Source organism: Mesoplodon densirostris, chromosome 9 (genome assembly GCF_025265405.1).
Source record: "Mesoplodon densirostris isolate mMesDen1 chromosome 9, mMesDen1 primary haplotype, whole genome shotgun sequence".
In the NCBI taxonomy this organism is placed as follows: Eukaryota; Metazoa; Chordata; class Mammalia; order Artiodactyla; family Ziphiidae; genus Mesoplodon; species Mesoplodon densirostris.
The window spans coordinates 78,378,355-78,396,694 of record NC_082669.1 but is presented as its reverse complement, the minus strand read 5'-3'; the positions used below and the strand labels follow the sequence as shown (position 1 = coordinate 78,396,694).

At 41.5% G+C, this 18,340-nt stretch overlaps 1 protein-coding gene across 4 annotated transcripts in view; it reads right to left on the bottom strand.

Moving 5' to 3' along the window:
* Positions 1–12,586, bottom strand: part of FOXP2 (forkhead box P2) — a 545,321-nt gene extending 532,735 nt beyond the window's left edge. For all 4 annotated transcript variants that reach the window (XM_060108608.1, XM_060108610.1, XM_060108611.1 and 1 more), the window contains exon 1: positions 12,368–12,586. The gene's annotated coding sequence lies outside the window, so the exon portion shown is untranslated. The remainder of the gene's footprint in view (positions 1–12,367) is intronic.
* Between the last annotated feature and the right edge of the window lie 5,754 nt (positions 12,587–18,340).

Genomic DNA, 18,340 nt, shown 5'->3' with positions numbered 1-18,340 from the left:
GATGTTGTTTAAGGGTACAAACTCGGAAGCAGTAGTAAATAAGCCACAGAGATCTAATACACAGTATAATGAATATAGACAACAATATTGCACTGTAATTTTGTGATGTGATAGATATGGCTACAATGCCAATCATCTACAATATATAACATGCTGGACAACTTAAATGTAAACAGTGTTACATATCAAATTCATTCAATTAAAAAAACTGTTCCCCTCCCCCCAAAAACAGACTTGAAGAAAACAAAACCCTAGGGATAGAAAATAGATCAGTGGTTACTAGATACTACAGGATGAGAGGAGGGGTTGACTAAAAACCATATGAAAAAATTCTGGAGCATGATGGAACTGTTCCAAATCTTAATTGTGGTAGTGATTACACAACTATATATGTTTGTCAAAATATATAGAACTGTACATTAAAAAGAAGTAAATTTTACTGTATGTAAATTATCTTTAAAAATGGAAAAAAATTAAAGAGCTTAAAACAACTCTGTAAAGATGAGCAATTAAAACATGGTTTGTGTTATTAATAAATCACAATAAAATCATAGCAATATTTTCTTAGATCAGTCTCCCAGGGCAAAAGAAATAAAAGCAAAGATAAACAAATGGGACCTAATCAAACTTACAAGCTTTTGCACAGCACAGGAAACCATCAACAAAATGAAAAGACAACCTACGGACTGGGAGAAAATATTTGCAAATGATGTGACCGACAAGGGCTTAATTTCCAAAATATATAAACAGGTCATACAATGCAATATCAAAAAACCCCCAAACAACCCAATGAAACAATGGGCAGAAAACCTAAATAGACATTTCTCAAAGAAGACATACAGATGGCCAACAGGCACATGAAAACATGCTCAAGGTCACTAATTATTAGAGAAATGCAAATCAAAACTACAATGAGGTATCACCTCACACTGGTCAGAATGGCCATCATCAAAAAGTCTACAAATAATAGGGAGTTCCCTGTTTGCCTAATGGTTAGGATTCCAGGCTTTCACTGCTGTGTGGCCCAGGTTCAATCCCTGGTCAGGGAACTGAGATCCTGCAAGCCATGCAAGGGGTGACCATATTAAAAAAAATAAAAGTCTATAAACAATAAATAAGATATGGAGAAAAGGGAACCCTCCTTCACTATCGGTGGGAATGTAAATTGGTGCGGTCACTTTGGAACACTGTAGGGAGTTTCCTTAAAAAACTAAAAATAGAACTACCATATGATCCAGCAATCCCATTCCTGGACATGTATCGAGAAAAGACGAAAACCCTAATTCAAAAAGATACATGCACCCCAATGTTCATAGCAGTGCTATTTACAACAGCCAAGACATGGAAGCAACCTAAGCGTCCATCAACAGATGAGTGAAGATGTGGTGTTTGTAAACACACACATACATACAATGGAATATTACTCAGCCGTAAAAAGAATGAAATATTGCCATTTGCAGCAACATGGATGGACCTAGAAATGATCATACTAAGTGAAGTAAGGCAGAGAAAGACAAGTATCATATGATATCACTTATATGTGGAATCTAAGAAATAATACAAATGAACTTATTTACAAAACAGAAACAGACTCACAGACATAGAAAACAAACCAAAGGGTAAAGGCAGAGGGAGGGATAAATTAGGAGTATGGAATTAACAGATACATACCACTATACATAAAATAAACAACAAGGATCTACTGTATAGCATAGGGAACTATATTCAATATTTTGTAATAACCTATAATGGAAAAGAATCTGAACATATAACTGAATCACTTTGCTATACACCTGAAACACAATATTGTACATCAACCACAGTTCAACTGAAAAATGGAAAAAATTAAAGGTATTAAAACAACTTGGTAAAGATGAGCAATTAAAATATCATTTGTATCATTAATAAATCACAGTGAAGGTAACAATTTTGAAAGAAACTTATCAGGATCATTTTTACAATACAGTGACCAATATCTTATTTAAAAATGAAACATCAAATGTATAGCCAAATAGCTTTTTTAAAATAAATATATTTTCACTGTCTTATAAATAGGTAACATGTAAAAATAAAATTAATCATTCACATTCTATTTTTAAATGTCCTCTCATAAAAATGTAATTCTAGTAATAAGAAAATAAACATTAAATATTTTATTATTTATTTATTCACATCTTTTTACCATATATTCTCTATTACTGTACATTTGCCCTTAAAATTAGATCTTATATAGTCAGAAAAACAAGTTGTCTCTCAAAATAAAAACAAAACTTATAATAACAATGTTCCTTTAATATAGTTATATGAGTAAGCATGTACTTGGTCATATTTTAGAATCTGGCATTGTTTCAGCCAAGTGGGAATGAGATGTTTCTAGGACACAATTAGAGAGATATCAAGGAGAACAGATATGTAAAATCAAATACCTATTAGAAATGACAAACTGCATTGCCTTTCTTCTATTTGTGGAATAGTCTGAGCAATAGACATGTGGGACTAGAGATAGTTTGAAATTACTGAAAATTACAAAAGAGCAAAGAATTGGAAGTGATAAGAGGGCAACTTAAAAGCATACTTTTCTGGAAGTAGAGAAATGTTATAAATAGATCAAGAAAATACAGATTTAAAATTATTATATTTGGGACAACACAAAGTGAGACTGTCAAATGAATTTTATTTTTAGTTACAGGCGTATACATTCTCTGTAACATACAACAAGGTAAAATGTATTGAAAAGTGAACATCTGCAAGCTTACATCACTGCTAAAAACGACCACAGTTTATAATCCCCTGGCTTCTGAGAAGTAATCTGTAGCTACACTCCTGATTTGCCTACATAGTAGGCTGATGGTCAGAATGAGAAAAGAGACAACACCATGCATGGGACGGCACACTTCATGGGGTATGTACACTTGGTGTAACTGCACGCATTGCACGATTGGGGGACGGGACAGCAAAACAGTGAAGGAATAACCTAGACGAGGCTCTAAAGACTTTTCAGCATTTCCCAGGAGAAGAAAAGAAGATGTCTCAAGAAAGGTGGGACCAAGCTTCCTATGCGGTACACTGTATTAAACCTCAGGTCACTCTCTTTAAGCCAAACTACAGCCAAGACACGCAGCACCCCTACAGCTGGGAGTTATGTTTCCTTTTAACGTAGCACAATGCACAGACTGGACCATGAGGCGATCCAACGTTTCAGGTGTGTGTGTGTAAGGTCCATTAAAAAGGAGAGCTCTAAGTTTAGAAAGACAAAGTTTATCAAACAGCTCATGCAACTCCACATTTTATTTCTGGATTGGTGCCACCAACAGCTAAATATATAAATGAGCACAGGACCAAGGCAAAATTGTGAAGAAATTAATATTTATGGGATGTTAATGGTATGCGCTTCAGGGAAGAGGATGCCAGGCGGTTATTTATTTTTCTCAACCCTAACATGACCAACTCCACATGCACTCACTTCTCCTCTCCTTGTTTCATCATCCTGGTTAAATAAGGGGAGGCTCCATTCCTGACTGAGAAGGAGGGGCGTGATGTGAAAATCCCAAGCGGGCTAAGACCACTGAAGAAAAATACTCTCACATTTTAACTGAGCCTCCTGAGCTTCATAAACAAAGTTATCTGTGGTAACTTTTTGTTGGTTTTAATTGTTTTTATTTTAGGAATTATCTTTTTCTCCCAGTCACTCTTACATGTGTGTTTACATGGTAGTAAGAGAGAACCTGTTCACAGCTTCAAATTTGATTCCATGTATTTCATAAAAGGTTTCCGTTGAAAGTAACCTAAAAACGAATCCAGTCTCTTTTTAATTTTGGAGGAAATGACTCACCCAATATTGCACAATAACTAAAGTCAGACCAAGGACCAGAATGCAGGTCTCCTGGCACTTAATGTGGAACTCTGAACAGTAAACCAAGTGGGCTGTTTTACTATATGAGATAATAATTATGCTTTCCAGAAGGTGTCATTTTCTTTCACATTCTAATATGCATTATTATTATCGGACAAGGCCTTTAATACAAAATTTCCTACTTGGAACAAGGAAAGGAGAATACACTGGGACTTGGAATAGCCAGATGGCAACATAGAGGGCACTGGGTACCTAAGGACCAGGATAAAAAAAGCAGAAAGCATAGGTTAGTAATTTTTTAAAAAGGGAAAAGTGGGGTAATTATGTAATAAAGCCCCACTTTGCCTTGCTTCAGCTTTCCAAGGACCACATATTCACTTGTGATATAATAAGAGATCAGAAGTATTCTGAAAGATCTCATAATTCAGTCAGGAGGAGGGAAAAGAGAAAAATGAGATGAAGTAGGCAAAGAGAGACCTCCTTCATTACCGATAGAAAAGATTATAGACTCCTTTCTCTTTCTCAAGGTATTTAGAACAAAACTGCTGAGCAAGCTAAGGCAAATTTTAAATATGGACATAGTATGTGAGAGAGAGCTCTATAGGACATTAGGTTCATGAGAACATAACCGGTGTATGTGGGTGGTGTTATACGGAGAGTTGTATCACTTATTCAGGCCTTAGCTGAAGATGTCCCAAAGCAATGTGAGCAAACTAAAGAGTGGGATTTTAAATTTGGAAAGATGGACTTTCCAGCAAATCATAAATCCACAACCTGCTCTGTTTAAAGATAGATACTGAAAGGATGAAAGAAAAGACACGTTGTAAACTATGATGTGTGTGCCAATGCAAAAAAAGTAAAGCTACCTAAATCTAAAGGTTTCACAACAGACTTTGACTTAACCCATTTTCCTCCCTTTTCCCTCACAGAAGATCCCCAGAATTACTTGGAATGCCCGTGTTGTACTCATAGTGTAGCCATTAGAAACATCTATATACATGACTTATGCTAGTCATATTAAGATATAATGATGAGTTATATGATTAAATGTCAGTTAAACAGTGCTAAGCATTATTATATTGAAGCACTCAACTATTGAGCATTTGTCATCCAAAAGCACGAACATCCACTCACAACTTTCAAGTTAAATGTCATATTGTTTCTCAGATCAAGAGTAAAAAAGAGACACAGAAAAATGAAATTGAAGCATACCCACCTGAGATGAGAGCCTTGTCTTGGCCAATATAAGAGTAATATGGTATAAAATTAGTGTAAGATGAAAAAGTAAGGTGAAAAGGAATTTCAATGACACACACACACAATAGAGCAATGATACAGACAGAAGTAACTTCCTGGACCTCCACAAAGTCATGCATTCCTCAATTCAATATTTAGTTTTAGAGCTCCTACCAAGTACAAGGCATGTTCTAAGCACTGGGTTAGAACAGTGCCCAAAAGAAAATCTTTGGATCCATGGAATATACAATCTCATTGAGAGAACAGATGATAAATAAAGAAACAATCTTTTTAAAGTCAGCTGATAGTGCTATGGGGGAAAATAACGTATGGTAAAGTTGACAGAGCATGATCAATGAGGATTTGTTCTTTTATATAGGGCGGTCAGAGAAGGCTTCTTTTATAAGGATACGTTTGAGCAGAGACCTGAAGTTAGTGAAGATACCTGAGGGTAGAGCATTCCAGACAGAGAGAATAGAGAGGAAAACTCTGAGGTGGGAATCAGCTGATCCTATTTTGAGGAATGTCAAGGAAGTCAGTGTCTAGAGGTGACTGAATAAGAGGAAAATGATAGAAAATACTGTCAGGTAGCAGGTGTCAAATAATATGGACTTATGTAAGGTCTTTGTCTTTTATTCTGAGAGACATAGAAGCTGTTGGAAGGTTTATACAAAAGAGTGACATAATCAAACAGATATATCTTCAAAAGATCACTCTGCTACATGGAGAATAAACTGTGGTGCCTGGAGGGAGAAGAAAGGGGATAAATAAGCAGCTACTGCAACAGTTCAAGGATTTGCTGATGGTCTATCTGATCAGACTGGTTGAGGGTGTACTAACCAGATGTATAAAACAAGATTTGGGGGGACCATTTAGCTCAACTAAAGACAGACTGAGAAAGGGGAAAAAATGAAGACAAAAAGGAAGTGAAGAGTTAGCTGCAGGCACACAGATATAGCTCAACCAAATCCTGGAACATAAATTTGGGTGAAGTAATGGTGAGGAATAGCTTTTAAGGATGTTGGGGATCTTTTTTTTTTTAAATGAGATGATTTTATGACAGTCTACATATGCTAAGATGTTAAGATATTTGGATTAATGTACTATAAGTTTCTCCACACTATCTGCCAGCAAGAAATTTTATAAACGCTTTCTCTGAAATATGCCTACCACAGATTTTTTTTCTTACCCCCTGAAATACACTTTAAGAAACTTTCTTTTTCTTAAATGGAGAAAAAGTTGCAAAATGATGGTTGTGGTTCTGTATGTGTACCAAAATGATACAAAACAAAAATAATGCAAAAAAAATTTCACAGAAAATGCCATCATAAAAGTTGAGAAGAAAAGAAATAAATGAATACCAGGAAAACTTCAGGTTCTTTGTAGTAGCATCCTTTCTTTGAGGAATTTAAAGTTAATTTCCTTAACCTGTTTTTTTAAAATTTTATGATATTCTCATGGTACAATTCTTTTAGACTTATGTTAGAAAGAGCTTTAAAAAGAAACACTAAAAACTTAAATAAATTTCAAATCAACATTATCTTCCACAAAGTATATTTTAAGGTTTCCAAGATAGAAATCAAAGGAAAATGAGGAACATTAATACACTAAAAATGCTGAGAGTTTTTAAACCCCTGGGGATTCATCTATTTCACAGCAATGTGCTTTTTCAACATTTAAATTTTATTGGCTCCTGCTAATGAAAATAATTTGCCACAGCAGAAAGGAATGAAGATGTCAGCTCCATATGACATATTTATCAATATAATGGTAAGTAAGGTATGTTCTCGAGACCCTTGGTGGATTGTAGAAAAAAGTGTACAACTGACTGGGAAGTTGAATTCAATCAACAGAGTATACTAAAGTTAAAGAACACATATCTCAAATATCAAGGAATTCAAAAGGTTGAACCTTCACTCCACAGATAATTTATGGAGAAAATGGATTTTTAGTAAAATTTTACACAAATCATATAAATTGAGGGAATTTTAGAATTCAAATTGTTCGTGGTAAGGAAGCCAAACAAATGAACGAATACAAGTCAATTTAGAGAAAGTGAACCAAGTTCACAATCACAAAATAAAAAAGTATTAGGATTCAGTGTGAACTATAAGCTATAAATTGTTAAAATATAATGTTGCTTTAAAATGAAATAGGGGTGATACAAGTATACCTCATTTCAGAGCACAGGTATATTCCGTTAATTTGGCTGCTGGGCAAAATTCTGTATAGATAAACACAAATTCCTAGTCACTCCAATTATAAAATTGAGATTATGCTCCTAAAACTAATTAGGTCAATACTTAACAATATCACATTTGAGAAAACAGCAAATCACTGAAGCATCTATTTAGAGAAAAAATAGTTTAAATGAATACCATTACTGAAAATAAGTCACCACATACATATAGGTTTACTTTTTCATTTTAACATTAATAGTGTTGGAACATAACAAATCTAAATATTCTCTAAGGACCTCTCTCCAGCATCTCAATATTCTAATGTTAACCTCTTAGCTATAATATCTCTTTATATTTCAGCAAAGTTACTCTCTTTTTTTGCTCATTTTGTTTGGGAAATTGCAGGCAGGGGATAGATGAAAACACTGTGCAGAGCAAAAGAGTATACACAAAAATATATCAAAGGTAATGCCAGGGCAGAAGGAAATAAGTAAGTGGAAGTAAGCACCATTTATTTTAATAGGTAGGAACAGCTACAAGGAAAGGCTATTCTACTTATTAGTATTTATGGAATTCAACAGTAGTGAATTTTCATATAACCAATGCTGCATTTAAAAACAAAGTAATGTTATATTTAATCAACCCTCCTAACTATTCTTAGTTAAGGTGTTAAAAAACAAAATAGTTATGGGGACAAATGAAGAAGCTAAAGTTTGGAACAACTCTATAAGAAAGCATTGAAAATGACCTAAGCCTCATGAAAAAACAAACAAACCTAAAGAACTTAAATTATTTTTACCTGATAACACTCTGTAAGTGATATGACTGGAGTCCAAGTATATTAAGAGATAAGTAGTTGGACCTAAGAAAATATTCATGTCATGTAAAAAAAAGAAGAGATGTAAACTATGGCATAAAAAACTCAAATTAGGCATTAGGTTATTTGTGGATCATAAGCACTGGAATATGTTTAAGGAAAGTTTCAAGCACCTTTCAGAAGGCTTAAGAAGACAAACAACAATCTTTCTGGGTTGGATTTGACCAAGTCTGTTAGAACTCTATGAATTGAGCACTACATAAACAAGGTCACTTTCAAAATCTATGCAAATCTTAAAATACACTAATTAGGGGGCCTAATTTAAGAAATAAACTTTCTTTTATCAAAGGGCAGTATGAATCTGGGCCCTGGTTAGAACATTTTAGATCCATTCATTTATCACTAAGATCACTACCATCTATCACAAAGTTAAAGAAAAAAACAAACAAACAAAAAACTGTGCCATGAATTAGTATTCAGTGACTGTAATGCAACTGATATTATTTTGGAATTCAACTGTGATTTGCAATTTTATTTAGCAACACTCATGCCAAGAGAACTTCTTAGTGATATTCTCTTACAAGTCAATGGTCTCTTTTTTTAAAATTTTTATTGGAGTATAGTTGCTTTACAATATTCTGTTAGTTTCTGCTGTACAGCAAAGTGAATCTGCTATACGTATACATATATCCCCTCTTTTTTGGATTTCCTTCCCATTTAAGTCACCAGAGAGCATTGAGTAGAGTTCCCTGTGCTATACAGTAGGTTCTCATTAGTTATCTATTTTACACATGGTATCAACAGTGTATATATGTCAATCCCAATCTCCCAATTCATCCCACCCTGCCATTTCCCCCTTGGTTTCTTTTTGATTTAACTGAGAGAGACAGAAAATACATAACCACTTCCAACATTCAGTTTTCTATCAGTATTATAACTAATAGTTGACACAACATGAGACTGTCCACACAGAAACAGACAAGGGTGATGAAGCAGAGCAGCTATAAATCTTTAAATATAACACAAACAATATCTCTTGTATGTAATTAAGTACCGTAACCCTCACATTTTCTCTTGAAATAAAAATGTCTGGTAAATGTGGCTATGTTCAATATATTATTATATGCTCTAAAAGTCTCAATCAAGCCATGAAGGTATGTTCACATATTTAAATATACTTTTCATAAAGTACAATTCTAATAGTTATGCAAAGAGAGTTTTGTGTTTCTGAGTTTTTGCTTGTACAAAAGGAATATAACTTCTCATTACAGGTTTTCTGTCATTTTAATGTTCACCGTTTTTGCTATTTTTTGGTGTGTCACATACAACAATTTCCCCTATTTTAGGATTCTAGAATATCACAAAGATTTATTTTATTTTATTTTTAAAGCAAAACCACTGTACTACCATCAATGCAAAGAAATAAAACTCCAAAGACAGTTTACTCAGATATAACTATTCATAAATCTATTCATATCATAATGTAATTATAGGTCTCTTTTCACTCGAAAACAATATTCAGTTCTAGAATTTCCATCATCTGAATCCTGAAGTATAAGTTGAGGAATTTTGAAAGATAGTTTAAAATAGCTCATAACTGTTATTTGTATACATTTCCCTTTGATTGCTCTATTTTAATATTCATCATAGTGTAATAGTAACATTTAATAAACTATGTATAAAAAAAACTTGTACTCACATTTAAATTGAATGTTAAAAATTATTCCCTTAATTTTTTTTGTATTCTTGTACTTAAAAGTGAAATTTAAGATGATCTTTTAAAATTGAGTGTCTTCTGTCACTTACCAACAGGGATGTATCATCAGGTTTCTAGTCTCCTCTTTAAAAGTCAGTAACTTTATCACAATTAAACCTTTCTTTCACTTAAGTTTTAAATAACAATGAAATAGTGGGTTTCTTAGAGAAGTACTGAACAGAACAACTACTGAACGTGGGTCTAGTTTAGTAATAAAAATGGAAGGATGGACGAAAGGAAAGAAACAACTTTTAAAAGCTCTAAAGCTGAAGTGAAATTTTATGACCCTAATGACCATAGTGTATATAACTTTATACCCACTTTATTAATACATATACAAATAAATCAAAATTGTAAATTATTGTTTAGCAGTATTAAACAAACACTACATTTTAAAATTCCAGGACACTGAGAATATACTTATCCATAACTCACAATGACAGAAAAGATAAACAGGCCTTTTGACAACATAAAACATTTCCTGAGGTACACCACAATGCAAAATTGAAGACGAAGATATCTGAAAGCTCATCTTTGAGTTTTGACCTCTAGCACAGACGTGCTATTAAACACACCCCTCCTGTCTCCACTGAAGCCTAACCAAACTATTTGAGTTAGGAGAGTGTGCAAAGATGTGTCTTCCAGGCAAACTTTTGTTTTCTAAAAGTTAATCTCCCGAAATACTTCCAGTTGGAAATCGTCCACTTGAGCTACTTGACACCAGGGCGTCACTTTCTCCCCTTGGCTTACCTGCTACTACTTAATTATTCTTCTAAGCAGGCTCTGGACAAGTTGGGGAGGTAGCTCTTTCAGCACTTCTGAATCCATGACGACTACAAATGTACACACCTAACACTCCCACAGGTCTTTCACACGTCGCGAAAGCCTGACCACCTGGGAGCAGACAGGACTCGAGGAACAATCCTCAAGATCAAGAAACTGACTGGATTTCAGCATGTGGTGAGAGAAAATGGGCGGGGCGGGGGGGGGGAAATAGGAGCACTACAGACAGAAGCTGTCCATTAAGCGGTTTAAAACTGTTGGTTACAAAGCTGAATAAACAAATACACAGATGGGTCTACTTCCTTGGGGACTCCGGAGTCTGAGGAGACCCCCGAGCGGTGTCCAGTTGGGCCTCTCTTGCCCAGTCCGCGTGCAAAGCGCGCACTGGTTCCGCTCTCAAATGACCCAGACTCGCACGTGCCTTGCCCTCCCGTTGCTCTTAATGAGTTTCACCCGCGCGCCAGGTGCCCTGAGAGACTTACCTAAGGGATCTCAGAGTCTGAGGATAGGAGGGCAACTTTCCCTCCCTGCTCTAGCCCGACCCGAACGTCCGGGGCAAGCGAGGGTCCACGCAGAAGCTAGTCCCTAGGTCCGGGTGCGCGGGCGTCCGGGCGCTTTGCGGCCCGAGGGGCGGGGAGAGGCGCGCGGGAGACGTGCGGGCGGCGGGCGCGGCCACCTCGTGGGTCCGGCCCGCGCCGCCGCCGCACGTGCGCCGCCGCGAGCGCTAAGGGATGTCGGGAGCCGCTCTCCCCCGGGGTCAAAGTCAACCCTGCGCGCCCGCCCTCCGCTAGCCCGGGGCCTCCGGGGATTTACAGGTAAAAGCCAACCGAGAACACTCCCTTTCTCCGAAAGGTGTCTGCGCCCCTCCCTCGTGCCCTCCCTGAAGAACCGGGAAGCGCAATTTCACCCCCAAACCCACCCTCAGAGTGGGGAGACCTTTCCAAAGCTGAATAAAAATAAGAGCGGGACAGACCCCGGGTGAAGCGGCTCCTGCTAACCGTGGACAGGGGAAAGAGCGCGATCGGGGGCAGCAGTCGAGATGCAGGATCATCCTGAAGCGTCACTAGGGGCCAGGAGTTTCTTCGCTGAAGAAGCAGGACTGTCCCCTCTCCACCTCCCATTCCAGAGAAGTACTTGTGAATTGTACGCTGAAGTGTCTAACTTTGAGACCAGAAGCGTGCACTTGCCCCACTGAGTAAATAAAGGTCAGCAGTTGGATCAGTAAAGTTGGTACAACCGCCAGATGTTCTTACTCTTGTTTCTCCTCTTGGGGGGGGGGGTAGGAAGGAAGAGGAAGAGACAACAAACAAGAGAAATAAAAGAGTAAACGAACACAACTGGCGTCTCAACACACATATTCCTCCAGCCGCGGTCTCGCCAGACGAGGCAACACTTGGCACATAAAAAACTAAAAATCGTCCGTGAGGCAACAGCAACCTCCCCTCTCTCGACTCCCCCTTCCCCACATCACAAAGCAAAATGAAAAAGAACAAGCGGTGATGTTGGGTCCGGAACGCGACCCGGATGCCGAGCCGAAATTTGACACATGTCACACCCGCCCCGCCGCGCCGCGCCGCACCGAGCGCAGCGACTGGGGCGAAACTTTGCCGCCGCCGCCGCCGCCGCCCTGGGAGGAGCGCGGAGCAGAGTAAAGGCGCACGAGCCCGGCCCTGGGTGGAGGTGGCTGGGACGGGCTGGGGGGCGGAGGTGAAGCGCGCCACAGTGAGGGCAAAGAAACTTACCGCGACCGAGGACGCCTGGGCAGCGTCCCGGGAGGTGGCACCCGCGGCGCCGAGGCAGAAGCTCCCAAACACACCCACGCGCGATTCCTGGTAGCTGCTGCCGCGAGTGGGGGCGCGCCCGGGGTGGGGGCTGGAGGAAGCCGCAGCTGGCGGACGCGGCCGCCGCATAAATAACCCGGACCGGCGCTCAAGGGCGGGCTGCGTGGGGCTCGAGCCGGGGCGCTGCGGCCGCCGCAGAGCTGCACGCGCCGGCGTGTCTCGCGCTTTCTCGGAGGCTCGCGCTGTCTCGCGCTGCCGCTCCCCCCACCCGGATCTGTGTGTGTGTGTGTGTATGTGTGTATGTGTGTGTGTCTATGTGTGTGAGTGTGCGCTGGCGGGCGCGCGCACCCGGCCGCGCGCGCGTGTTGTTGGCAATGCAAACTGTACACACGCTGAGCGCCGAGCCGCCTCTTCTCGGAGAGGCGGGCGGAGGGAAGGGACGCCTCCGAGGATTCTGAAGTACTGTTGGGCCACTTGTTTGTTTTTGTTTTACTTTGCGTTGTTATCGTTGACTGTTGTTGTTGATCCCCAAAGTGGTTTGGAACCAGTTGGTTAGAATGCCTGTCACCCCCATCCACCTATCTCCTCCCCCGGCTCCCCCAACTTCTTTAAGGGAGGGGGAAGCGCGGAGTACACTGTTGTTCCGATTTGCAGGGGAGCCTCCTGGCTGACGTCAGGTCCACCTGCTCTGTAAACAACTCGCCGGAGAACTTGTTTGTTCTGCGCCGGTTCCTCCCCCACCCCCACCCTTCTCCCCACCTCCTGCTCCGCCTCCTCCCGCTCGGCCCAGACGGCGAGTCGAGGAAGGGGGTTGGGGAGGGAGGAGAGAACAAAACCGTATGCTGTATTGGCAAAGCCGAGTTGTGTCTGCTGCTCCTTGGCAGTCCCCAAAGTACGTCCTCTCAGCAGACGGAGCTGCTGGCAAATGAAACAGGGGATTCCAAGCGAAGTGCAGGAAGCCTCGAAGGGATCCGAAGCCCTCGGTGGCAAGGAGTGAAAGTACTCGATAGTCAGAAAGGGAGACCCAAGCGTGCGTTAAAACGCTGATTGGCCTTTATTTTCACGGTGTGTGCCTCCGCGGCCTGGGGTGGAGAGAGGCCGAGTGTCTTTCTCACTCTTCATTGTTGTCGTGGCTCCTGTCTCACTTGGGCCCGGGAGTTCTCGGGCTTCCTCGTGGTCGCACAGCCCTGGTCACCGGCTTGGGGCCGGGCTGCGGGCCAGCCGGGGCGGAGCTTGGAAGGAAGGGGCCGCCGAGCTAGGACGCTTAGGGTCTGCGGCTTTCGAGACGGGCCCTATCAGTGGCTGAGGGGAGCAAAGTAACCGGAATGAAAGGAAGAAACTGCCAGAACTGCCGTGCGCACTTCAAAGCCGAGGCGCCGGCGTGGGGAGTGCGCGGGCCCAGCTTCCAGAGCGCGGGTCTCCGCTCCTGTCCGTGGGGTGGGACTCGGCTAGGAGGTCCCACGCGGGACCGAGGGGATGACAAGGGAAAGGCCGAGGGAGGACGAGACGGGCCCGAGTGGGACATGTGACCCGAGGGGAGGGCGTGTACCGTAGCCCCTATTCCACCGCCGCTCCTGGCAGGCCGTTCCTCCCCGCAGGCCCCCACCAGCCACTCCCTTGCCCGCGGGCCGCGCGACCCTCCACTGGCCGCGTCCCCCTCGCGCCGCGGCGGAGCCGGCCGCTCTGCCAGCAAATCAGTCGCGAAGCGTGGCGTTCCGAAAGGTGCTGAAACTTTCCTCCAAATAGCTGCAGATGAGAGGCCGTGGCGAACAGACCCCGGCCCCCGGCTTCTTCCCGGCCAACTTTAACATCTCCAGTGGCAGAAGAGGGGAGGGGGTGACTGGGGAGACGGGCGAGCAGGACCAACTTATGCCTTTGAGTCTTTCTTTTCCTCAAAGAGCAGCGCGCCCTTTCTCTAAAGGGCAGAAGCGAACTCACACACACACACACACTTGGCACCAACTCTTCCCTCCAGAACCCGCAGTTCTCCCGCGGAGGAAGCAGCCCTGGCACCCACATCTATAAACACACCGTCGGGTTTTCTAGTGAAACCAATTAAGTCAATAAGCCACGGGGCTGGTCCTGGGAAGACGGCCCCTGCCAGGAGGACAAGGGAAGAGGTAGAGTTGGGCTTTGAATTGCGGTGCTTTCTGTGAGCTTTCAAAACTCCAGGCAGTCCGTAAGTGCTCTGCCAGTGGATTGGGTCCTCACTCTCTTTTTTAAATTGTCTTTTTTCGAAATGCTGGCTGAATAGTGGACAAATAAACCGACATTTTTTAAAGATGGGAGCGAGGAGAGAAGGAGGGAGCAGTCATTTAAATTATAATACAAAACGCCAGATGTAAATGACCCCACCTCGCCCTTCTGAAAGGTGGAGATCATTTTATGATAGGTAATTTGCGTTTATACTTCACAAGCAACCCTAAGTAAAAAGCGGATTTTCTGAATTAACCTGAAACCATTTTGGAAAAGAGAAGAACAAACGGCGTCGAAATCCTTGGAGATCCGAGGATGTATCTTTCCACTGGGTTTGTGAATAAAGGCAACAGAACAGTCTAAAGGTCTACAGCTCCTCACTTTTTTCCCTCCTTCTTCCTCCCCCGCATACACCGACCCCACTTACTTCCCTTTCTCTCTAGGGGTCCGACGGAGGAAGTGAGCGGGAAAGGTTTATTATAAATGAGTCTGGGCAACTTGGAAGAGAAGTTCAAGTTCCCAACGAGGAGAAAAGAAAGAGGGTTATGCTCTCGAGACTTGCAGAGGAGCGGATTTAGTTAGCCTTTCACTTTTCTGTACACAAAGACACGTTTTGGTGAAATTCACAGCCACTGACGTTTCTTTCCTGTGAGTACAAATAGCCAGGCGCCAAGAGGTGCAAACGGATATCTCAGTTGGAGGAGCATATCTTTCTCTACCGGCCGCGTACCCTGGCAGGGATCTTTCTAAGCGGGGCTGAGCCCGCAGCCCCCTTGGGCGCCCTGCCTAGCTTCGCCCCTGTTATCTATCTCCTCTTCGCCTGCTGCCATTCCCGGGCCACCCACTCTTCCCCCAGGGAAGACGCCCGGGAGTTGAGAAAGCAGATCCTGCCAGGAGCGGCTGCCCCCGGCGGACCCCTCGCCCGCAGCCAATGGGCTGGGCCCGGGTTCGAGAGGTGAAAGTTCAGGCCCGGGGCTTGCGGCTCGCTCCCCCTCTGCCGTCGCCTGCCTCCCAGCCAGCGCCCCCGGCCACACTGCAGACCCAGCCCTGCTACCAGGGGCTGCCATGGTGGCATGTAGTTTGTTGATGGGTGGTCATAAAATATATTTATTTGCAATTCCTTTCCCTCGTCCACCACCCCCGCCCCGACATGGCCCCGAACACTGCAGGCTTTGTTCGCCTCGCTGCTGCTGGAGCCGGCCGGGGTTTAGCGCTCTCTGCTAAGAGACTCCAAAAAAAGTTGAAGTATAATAATAGGAAAACCGGGTTTCCGCAGCCAAGGGAAATGCTGAAAGGGCAAACAGCGAACGAATAGTTTTCTTTTGCACAAGTCACTGGTCAGCCCACTGGATCAAGGCAGCCTTGAAACGAAACACTGCGTATCAGAGAGAAGAGGGAAGCCAAATTCTGTCCCTGTAGTCGCTGCGCAGGGTCGTAGCCACAGTTCAAGTCTCCTTTGCAGCACGTGGGTCTGCAGAAGTCATTTAAAGAGGTTCCAGGGGAAAGTTAAACAGGGCTACTGGATAATTGAGGAGTTTCACCAAGTGGCCCTCGAAGTTCTCTCACTAAAATTTATTTGATTTCAAGTTTATTTTACGATGGAACCGCAAATCAACAAATTCCGAGCCATTGCTCTATTACGGTCCAAGCAAAAGGTAAATTCGTTTGAAATGGTCCCAGCCAGCGCATCTTCAGCGAACTAAACCACCCCAAACGAGACTAACTAAAGCCAGGATGAAGGGAAGCAACTGACGCGAATGACATGTATTAGAAACGTTGGTCAATGCTTCTCCGAGTGAACCGCTTGGATTTTTAGTTATTTGTTATAAGAATATAATTATTCACACATTTAGGTCTGTTTTCTCCAGAACTTGCAGTTAAACAACAATTACATTTTTCTTCTTCAGAGTCGGTTTATTGGTGTAATTGTGACTAATACTTAAAAATGTAACTGACTGCAGAGAGATTGCTAGCAGAGAGGGAAAGGGGAATGTTTTTAAAATTTTTTTTCTATTAGAGATACCATCTTCAAGGTTGTATATTACTCACTTCAAATAGACTAACAAAAGTCTTCTTTAAATGCAAGGTAAAACATTTTTCTTTTCACGTAGAAGAACGGGCACATATCAGTTTCCTATTTTTCACATCCACTACAGTTTTCTGAAGATGAGCAACAAAACAGACTCCTTTTAGACATTCTCCTATCCTTACTCTCCTCCCAGACACATTTTTAGGAAAAAGAGAACATTCCAGTTTCACCGAAGTCAAATCAAGGATAATCTATGTTACGACGTTAAATTGAATGTAGAGGCTGCAAAATTGGTGGAGTTACACCACCATCTGTCGTTAAGCTTCGGGACTACAAAATTTGGGACCTATAATAAATCTTAATGAGCTTTCCCAACTTTTTTTTTTTTTTTTTTTAATCGCAGACTACTCTTTCCGTTTGTGTTTTTATAACACATGCCCTAAAATTACCTGGATCCTGAATGAACGAATATGTCTTCATAAGCCCAATGCTTCTACCTGGGTTCTCTAGTTATCTCATCTTCAGAAAAACAAACAAAAAACAAAACAAAACTTAAAAAGCAAAACCAAAAACCCTTCATCTGCCAACCTCCAGATACAGATTTTTCAAATCAGCTGTGGGACTGCAGATTTTCACCCCTCCCGCCTTCCTTGCTTCTAACAGGCTGTTGATAGGAAAAATGGAGCCTAAACTGCAGGCTCCACCCTTGTCCTGGAATGAATAATAGGCTCTTAATTCTCTCTTGAATGTAACCTAGTTCTCTGGTAGTATATCTAATCTTGAAACGTGTAAACACAGCATATCTCTGCTAAGAGGCTGACTGTGAGTGTCTTTAAAAACTGATTGAAAGGCAGTTAATATCAGGTTCTAGTTCTGGTTGACCTTGCTGTGGAGACAAAGATCAATTACTCTGGGCTAGAATCTTACCAAGGAAGCCTTTATCCAAATGAATACAGAAAGGGGACAATTCCTGGATAAAGAATTCCAATGCTGACTCAAAAGCCTCCATTAAGCAATGAAAACTCTTTTTCCCACAACACTCCAATGGCACGTATTTATATTACATCTATTTTTTTAAGGCTCTTCAAATATCTCAGTATCTATAATATTGCACCCCTTTCCATGTTAGGGATTTGATTACCAAATTTCTATTTTCCAGAAAAGAATTTAAAACAAAATGTAAATGTACTTCACTAGAAATAATAGTATGAAGCTGAATCATACTAAATTGTCTATATTTGACCAAATTTGACCCACACAAATGAAAATTTCATATGCTTAAATAGAACCCAGATTTTTTCTGAGACATATTCTGTCTCTGTAAGAGTAAGCATTAGTTAAATTGCCCAATCCCCGATATTTACTTCCTGCCACATTGATTCAAATATGTTGAATTGCCCAGTGCAGGGGCCCTTTGCTTGTTGATGTTTCTACAATTAAATTAGCCTTAGAGTTTGTATGTCTCTGAGTTACTGTGAAATTTTAGAGCTGAAGAAAACTTCAAGATATTCTAGTATACTCTCTTCATTTTAAAAATCATAAAGCAAAGGTCCAGAGGTGAAAGCAGGATCAAACAGCTAGTTAATAAAGCTCTGATTACTATTATTTAACTATTTCATGTTTCTAAACATTCAATGACCCTCCTTCCTTACTCCACAAAAGACATTTTTGCCACACACCCCCATCTTTTTATGTTTTCTTCATATCCA